General features: G+C 41.0%; 1 protein-coding gene across 6 annotated transcripts in view; it reads right to left on the bottom strand.

Annotated features, from left to right (window-relative positions):
* Positions 1-6,341: 6,341 nt before the first annotated feature.
* LOC138959677 (neurotrypsin-like) overlaps positions 6,342-8,779 on the bottom strand; it is a 55,334-nt gene continuing 52,896 nt past the window's right edge. For all 6 annotated transcript variants that reach the window (XM_070331255.1, XM_070331254.1, XM_070331257.1 and 3 more), the window contains one exon: positions 6,342-6,491. The gene's annotated coding sequence lies outside the window, so the exon portion shown is untranslated. The remainder of the gene's footprint in view (positions 6,492-8,779) is intronic.

The following is an 8,779-nucleotide window of genomic DNA, read 5'->3' as shown; positions in this document are numbered from 1 at the left end:
TGAGATCCAAGCAATCTCTAACCTAGTTATATAGGATAAGATCATTATTCCACTTGGACACATTCAAAATCAATACCTTGACTACTTGTGCTGATTTGGATTTTGTTTGAAATAATTTCTTGAAGGCCATTGGTTTGTTTTAATGACATTAATTAGTCAGAAAATGTCCACTGTTGACAGAGAGCACCTAGGCTGTTCATTTTTGGTTTGTGTCTTAAACTGAAGAGATGGTTTTATCTCATTTAAGAGCCTGGCCATATTTGAGATAGTGATACATGTTATCAATGAAGGAGTGTGCCTTTAACTGCAGGAACTAACTTGCATGCACTCTCTGTCTCTTATTTCATATATTTTGAAATTGGAACTTAAATGAAGCATGGGCTTGAAAGCAAAAATATTCCTCCTCAACACCCGAAAGGTTGACATCGCACACACAAGCACGCACGCAAACAAACACACACACAAATTGTGCATTTTTAAGATACCTGCTTTCACCTGTAAGACAGCATTCTGCATTATAAACACATGTACAGTACCCGGCGAAAGAACAGTTTCCTTCACGCCCACAGTTGCAAGTGATTTTTCAAATTGTAAAATATGAACCAGATAAGGTAAATTAAAAAGAAAAACAGATTCGTGGAGGACATTTTACTGGCTCTAGGATTAGTGCATCAGCATAGTATTTAGTCGTTTTTGTTTTTTACTTTTCATAAATTGGGTTATACAGGGAAGGGGTCAAGCGAGTCGTGAATGCATGCAAAACGTGTCACTTCATGTGACACGCTACAAAAATCGTAAAGATGCTCTTTTTTTTTTAACAAGGTAAAGACACTTGTGGAGGCAATTCATTTTTCAACAAGATCATTACATTAAAATTATTCGCCAAAGCGTTTAATACTCCAGCAAATGAGCATAGATCACTTAGTGTTAAAAAGGGTTGTTTGGCAAAAGCTCATTCGCACGAAATCGACGTTATGATTTCTTTGAAAACCAGGTGCTATTTGTGGCCAAGTGTCGGGTCTACACGAACAGACTCAGACTATGACTAGAAAAAAAATCCTGCGCTTTGTTTTTCTTTTTTGTGTGAACATCGATCGATTGGCGATAGTGATTCGTATGCAAGTACTATGAAGCCAAACGCATTCTTCCCCCCTCCCTTAACACATATTTACAGACACATGCACACAAATACACGCACACACACACACACACACACACACACACATCCATACACAGATAAACAAAGTCGCGAAGATGTCACGCAAGAGCGCTTCGCAGTGCTGAAATGGACGCCAACTGTCACTTTGATGATCGCTGTTTGTCTGTCATTAAATATTAAACTGAAGTTATCATCTTTCTCACATGCTTCAAAACAACAGACACAGAGACAAAGACACACGCACACACAAACACTGACTCAAATTTACACCGCCACACACCCACACACGTGTGTGTGCGCATGCGCGCTCGAACACTCACGCGAACGCACACGCGGATAAGTGTTGTTTTTGTTCAAACCTAAACACAAACACATCAGTTTATTCACACAGACTGAATACCAACACACACGTGTGTTTGTTTGCGTGTGCCGGAGTCATGTGTGTGCGCGCGGGTGCGTCAGTGTGTGTATGCCTTCGTGTCAGTGTCAGTTCAGTTTGTCAAGTTGTTTGTTGTGTGGGTGCCTGCTGGCGGGCGGGCGTGTGTGTGTTCGTGCGTCCATGCGTGTGTGTGCGCCGCAGTGTACTCAAGCCAAGCATTATTTATTTATTTGCTGTTGCTTTTCGGGTCCAGCGGACCATAATAGGCCAAATCAGGACCCCCGGCAAGCCAAGCAACATTCCTGTGTACTGCACGTGGTTGTAATACAATCAATTATGTTTTTCTGTCTTATGTTTTATAAGTTGACCTATAGCAGGTCGGAAAACTGAACTTCTTACATGTATTTATGTCAGCCTCAGTGCAGCCCGCACCAGGCCAGGCTAACCGCACAGTGTCCATCAGTGACTGGCATCGCGGCGCCGACAACTGAACAGGCAAACTGACTGACTTAAGAACAAGAAGAAATTACAGATTATGTTTCAACATATTACTGAAATCTTAGTCTAACTTGTACGACCAGGGCCAATGGCAATGCGGAAACTAAGTAGCCTAAACCAGTCAGACAGCAGTGCCAGTGTCGGTCAACGCCAGAACTGAGACCGGCTGTCCCGCCGCGGAGGCTACTCCGAGCGTAGTGGACCAACACGGCGGAATGGATATGACCGGCCCGGGGTGTCAGTATCATTCTGAACACATAACGGCCTCAATCAACCGAGCCTCGCTGAGAAGTTGTTCTGAACACATAACGGCCTCAATCAATCGAGCCTCGCTGAGAAGTTGTTCTGAAACAATCGAGCCTCACTCAGTGAGAAGTTGTTCTAAACACATAACGGATCCTCAATCAATCGAGCCTCACTGAGAAGTTGTTCTGAACACATAACGGATCCTCAATCAATCGAGCCTCACTGAGAAGTTGTTCTGAACACATAACAGATCCTCAATCAATCGAGCCTCACTGAGAAGTTGTTCTGAACACATAACGGATCCTCAATCAATCGAGCTTCACTGAGAAGTTGTTCTGAACACATAGTAACGGGTCCTCAATCAATCGAGCCTCACCGAGAAGTTGTTCTGAACACATAACGGGTCCTCAATCACTGAATCCAGCCCGCTCACTGAGAAGTAGTGTTCTGAACACATAACGGGTCCTCAATCAATCGAGCCTCACGGATGAGAAGTTGTGAGTCTGTCAGTGTCTGTCCCATTCACTATCCCGAAGACCGTAATATTCAAGTCAGTGTACGGTGTCCAGCCAGTCCACTTTAGATATCGGGGCCGCGGACACTTGAGCTCAGTGTTCAGTTGTCGCAATATATTGCTAGGATCGTGCGTTTAACTGAGTATTGCATGGACAACTCAGTGAATACTGTTGAACGGGAACTTGAGAATATTAATGTTCTCAGTACAGGCACAACTTGAGGTTGCGACTCTTAAGGACTAGCCTGAAGGACTGATATGATAATACTTGGGAGCCTTGAACGGGACCGGCGTGGATGCGGCCGTCAGTCATAACGGTGACTAAGGCTGCATGGCTTCAGACCCCCTCCCGCAGGCTTCATCTGCCCCAACCGCCTTGCCATGCTTAAAATACCGTCAGTTTATCAGCAAAACGAAATAATATAACTGTAGTTTTCACGGTTCATATGTCTGCAGCCCCGGGGTCAGTCAGCGCGCTGCCGGCGCGGCGGTTACCTGACATAATGATAAACTCACTGACAGACAATCTGAAAGGCGAATTGAATTTAATGACACTAGATTCTCAGCGGCAGTTTTTTTAAATTTAATTGTATTTCATGTTGTTGCTTGTAAATGATTTTGTCGGCGCAGTGTCGCATGAGCACGGTCGCCTGAAATACTCAGTCCCAGCGGTGGGATAAGCCACCCCAAAATGAATATGGTGTCAGTCCTAAGTAAGCAGGCACCTGGCCTGGAGTTCTTTGCAAGTTCAGTCTTCTTGCAACACACCTGGCAGCTTCGACTGATCACACTGCTTTCACTGACGACTTGTATATGACGACATTTATCATTCTAAGCGGACTCAAAGCAGACGTACATATAATCAGGTTACAGCAGAAGTGCTTTCAAATACCTGTGGTACAGGTACGCGTGCAAGATATTCTGTTATGTACTATACCTGAATGGGGTCGGTGCCGACTGCAGCAAGCTGTTCATTTTAGGCCCTGCGGGTCCGTCCGGGCATCTTGGTACCTCCTAATCCCGCTGTTATCCGAGTTTCATCAGCTCTGACAAAGGTGTCCAATTAAGAACTCCTTTTCCATTATGTCTGTGTGAGTGTTGAGTGGTTGTGTCTCCTGGTGATCTTTTTCAGTCAAGTGTTTCTGAACTTAGTTTCAAACTTTTATGACTATAAATATAAGCCTGCGAAATGTATTCACATTCACTGACGGGCATCTGAATATCATGTAGTGTCGTACTACATTTGGGCCAAAATATTCTGAAATGAAAGTGCTCTTACGTGGCAGACATGCAGTTACTTGATATGATCCTAAGTAATTTGAGAATCACAATGACGGAAAGTACACTCTTCTGACGGGCATCACATTGTGGGTACAACCATACTTTTGCACTCTACACTGATACTCACAACTGCATGGGCACTTTTTCATTTCTTGTACACAGGTGACTTTGCAGTTTCCTCGTTTCGTATCGGCAGTGTTGGCTGACCTCAAAAACTGGAATGCTGTAATAATGGAGTCTTACATACTCAAAAGACCGAATTGGCCTTCTTCGGCATTCATATTGACTTCAAGGTTAATGCAGTTTTTTAGAGAGAGAGAGAGAGAGAGAGAGAGAGAGAGAGAGAGAGAGAGAGAGAGCACACACATCTGGACGCTGGTAGTCTATGCAGATTTATTTACTCCGACAGTGACACAATGCATCAACATCTTCTGCGTAGGAATTTTTCCTTGATGAAGTTACTGCAGACAACATATACACACCACCCTACACTGATACAATGTATTCACAACTGCATGGGCACTTTTTCTTGATCAGCCACTGCAGTCAACACAAACTGCACTATACCACACCATCTGCGATACCTTTAAACAATACGTTTATACAGTAATAATATACATTACTGCATATCTTTTCTATTTTCGTTTTTAAACGTTACCTGTAGGTTTCTAAATAAAACCTGGCTTTACAAAATCAAGTTTGTGATCTTCAGCAGCGTAGTTTAATGCATGTGTTTTTTTTTTAAGTCAGTCTCATTCACTGTGATGCTGAAAGTCCATAAAAGTATGCTGAATATATTTTGTGTTTTATTTTTCTCTGTCACTTGAAATCTTCATGTTATGATGCTTTCAACATATTTGTACAAGAATATTTATTTAAGTCTATGGCACCGACAGGTTCTTAAAGCCAGAGATGGCACAAACGTTGGGTCAAAACACATCCTTCTTTGTTTTCTGCGCATTTGTAGGTTCTTTGAACACCACACAAATCATTGTGTGGTGTAATTATCATCCTCTTTTTTGCAATTAACTGATCATTTTCAAAGTACATGTATTGTATTTACTGTTGACACCATATTGAAAACTTTAGACGCTGTTTTCTCATTGGTAAAGAGTCGACTAGTCATCTTCTAGACTTTCTGTCAGATCTTACTTTCACCAGAAATGCGTTTTTATACAGTAACAGACCGGCACGGTTGGCCTAGTGGTAAGGCGTCTGCCCCGTGATCGGGAGGTCGTGGGTTCGAACCCCGGCCGAGTCATACCTAAGACTTTAAAATTGGCAATCTAGTGGCTGCTCCGCCTGGCGTCTGGCATTATGGGGTTAGTGCTAGGACTGGTTGGTCCGGTGTCAGAATAATGTGACTGGGTAAGACATGAAGCCTGTGCTGCGACTTCTGTCTTGTGTGTGGCGCACGTTATATGTCAAAGCAGCACCGCCCTGATATGGCCCTTCGTGGTCGGCTGGGCGTTAACCAAACAAACAAATACAGTAACAGGCTTTTTGTGAATTACATGATTTTAGAAATTCTGTCAAAAACTTTTATTTTTGAAATTTATGTTGTAAACAAAATGTTGTTGCTTCTAGAGACCTGTTTAGAGTAAAACAAAACATACTTCAAAGTTGTAAGTTCATTTTTCCAAAAGATGAATGTTTCCACAAAACTACATGTTTAATCCCTAAAAAGGTCCACTTTGACCCATAATTCAATATAACGTTTTAGAACAAGAAACACCTTTTCTTAGAATTGTTATGAAGAACCTTGAAATAAGAATTAAAAAGTTTGCCAAAGAATAAAATCTTAAAATCGGAAGGGTCATCTCTGCCTTTAAAAACAAGTGAATTGGGTCATCCTCAGAAATCATGGTCAAAAGAATTACATATGCATTAACTAAACGTGTTAGGAAAGAGAAAGTAAACACATTTAGTATAAAGCCATGGGTCTGCTTTACACAATGATGATACTGGTGGAGGGAGGGAGTGGCCTTTAAAAGTGGTGCATGAAACTAATTTTTGCTCAGCTTACCCAAATCAAATCAAATGCATTCTTGAATTGTTTATGAATCCTTCAGCATTCTGTGTCCAATTTTGTTTGTAGTCATTTGATCTGTCGAGTTACACAATGAAATATGAAATGTATTTGATGACAGCTGTAACATGGAAACTTGAGCACCACTTCTGAGAAAGACCCAAATCCCACAATATGTCACACACTCATCTGTTCTCACATTTGGCAAATCACACACAAAATCAAGAAAGGTAGCTTTTTACTGTTATTTTTTTTTATTATGAGTTGAAGAATTCACTGTTCTGTGTGACATGTGACAGTGGTGTCTAATCAATAACAGCAGAAAATTCGACTCCTGTAGGAAACATCCGTTCCAGGGGAGGCCAAGGAAGGTAGCATGATCAATCTGTAACAAAACAAACAACACCAAAAGTTACAATGCATTTGTGTTAAACATTCTATTCCAATGTGAGCTATCCTTTTTGTTTAATTAAAGGAATAAAGTGCACCAAGGACTGAGAGCTATATAGTTTGGGCTGGGGGTTGGAATCATGTTACTGAAAACACCAGGAATACTTAAAATAAGTTTTTGAGCACCGAGTTATTCCAATTTAAAACAGCTGTGTTTATGGTATTGTTTGGACATGAGTATTTATCCCCAAGTTCTTCCGCTGCACCGTGGCTGTTTTGATTTTCTTCCTACTTTCCGACCCTGAGAAGAGCAGCCTACAATTCACATGCTGTTGCTGGACGTATTCAAAATCGCCTAAAGAGCAACAGAGTTTGGTTAGGGTTTGTATTGATGACAACATACATGTATTTGAGGAATACCTTGGAATAAGAGTTTGAACGTTCTAGTATTAACATAAACATAACTACTGTCTTGGGTGGTCTTTCTAGACAATGTATTGAACAATGTTTGTTTACACTGTGCAATGCGCTTTAAACCCAAGTAGCATGGAATATGTGTACGCTGGCCAACTTGCATGTACATGTACTGGTGTGTTCTGCCTAGGTTATAGATTTGACTTCCTGATTCCAACTGTTTTTCATCTCTCAACGCAAGTATGTACCAAATAACAGTTAACACTATATGACACAACCATTCCCACATAAAATCAATTTTATTCATTGGCATATTTACCTTTTGAATACAAGAATATGTACCAAGTTGCATGATTTTGAACCATGGGGAACAGATTGTAAGATTCACACTCAACCCATATTATTCTTCTTCTTTGTTCATAGGCTTAGACTACCACGTTCACTCATATTTTTAGCATGAATGGATTTTTATGTGTATGACAATTTTTACCCTGCCATTTAGGCAACATACGCCGATTTCAGGGGAGGTATGCTGGGTATTTTTGTGTTTCTATAACCCATCGTCTCTGACATGGATTACAGGATCTTTTCCGTGCGCACTTGGTCTTGTGCTTGTATGCACACACGAAGGGGGTTAAGTCACTAACAGGTCTGCACATAAGTTGACCTGGGAGATCAAATAAATCTCCACTCTTAACTCACCAGGCGGCAGCGACCGGGATTCAAACTCACTACCTCCTGATTAGGAGGCCGACATCTTACCATATGGATGTTGTGAAGGAATTTTACAATGTTTTTTAGGTTTTTTTAAGTTATATTCTACGTGTAAAACAGCAGGATATGTAATCCTGTTTGGACGTGTGAATGTGTTACAAACAATGCTCTTATTTCTGAAGTTCAAAGGATGATCAAGAGATGTTTTACTCATATGAGTTTGTATGCAAAAGAAACTAAAATTTACACTGGACAAGAAAACAGACTTTCCAGTACAATTGAAGGCTAAAGAAATTCTTGATGGGCAATATCTGGTAATATCTTTGTGTACCTGATGGAATATCAATTAGAATGAATGTGAGTACCATAATTTCTCAGCTAACATCAATTAGGGAATTAGGTGGTAAAACAGCTCAGTCGGTAGTGGCTCTGGCTTCAAAACAAGTTGTTGCTATCTAATGGAAGGGCGCTGGTTCTGTGCGATGCTTAGTTTTAGTGACGAAGAACAGGACGTCACATTCCAAATAAGCACGAATATGTTGCAGGTTGAAGCCGCTGAGATTGCATTTCTTCGGGAGGTTTTCGCAAAAATAGATATTACATGATTTGCGCGAAACATTTGAGAAGCAGACAATCTCTGATATCTCTGTTCGTCTCGTGATAACGTTATTTTGTATGATAACGGTTCACTTGCAAACTATAAAGTATGCAATTAGGTGTGTCAGTGGTAAATGTAAATAGAAATGTGTAATACAGACAAAGCAAACAAATAAACGTGTTTTTCTCGTGAAAATGTTGTGTTGTGCGGGTGTTCACGTGATGTACACAAAGCAAAGTGTGGGGCGGACTATGCTCTGTGATGAAACACTGGCAAGTTCAATACACGAGAAAAATGATTTCGTTATGCGGGCAGCCACGGAGGATGTATGTATTTTTCAAATGGTTGTAAAATAAGTCTTGTATTTATCACCGTTCTATTTTATTTTACTGGCCTTCCAGATACACTTACAAACTTAAAGCACTTAGTTGTGTGTCCTTTGCTCCTTTAACGATTGTAGCCTGTGAGGAAGTGATGCGTACACATCCTGTGAGAGATTTGCAAGACATACCAAGTGATGACCGACAGCTACTATGTTAGAAATGAGGTGTAAGCAA

This window comes from Littorina saxatilis, linkage group LG2, assembly GCF_037325665.1.
Source record: "Littorina saxatilis isolate snail1 linkage group LG2, US_GU_Lsax_2.0, whole genome shotgun sequence".
Lineage (NCBI taxonomy): Eukaryota > Metazoa > Mollusca > Gastropoda > Littorinimorpha > Littorinidae > Littorina > Littorina saxatilis.
Note: the sequence above shows the minus strand (reverse complement) of the source record. Positions and strands in the feature narration are given on the sequence as shown.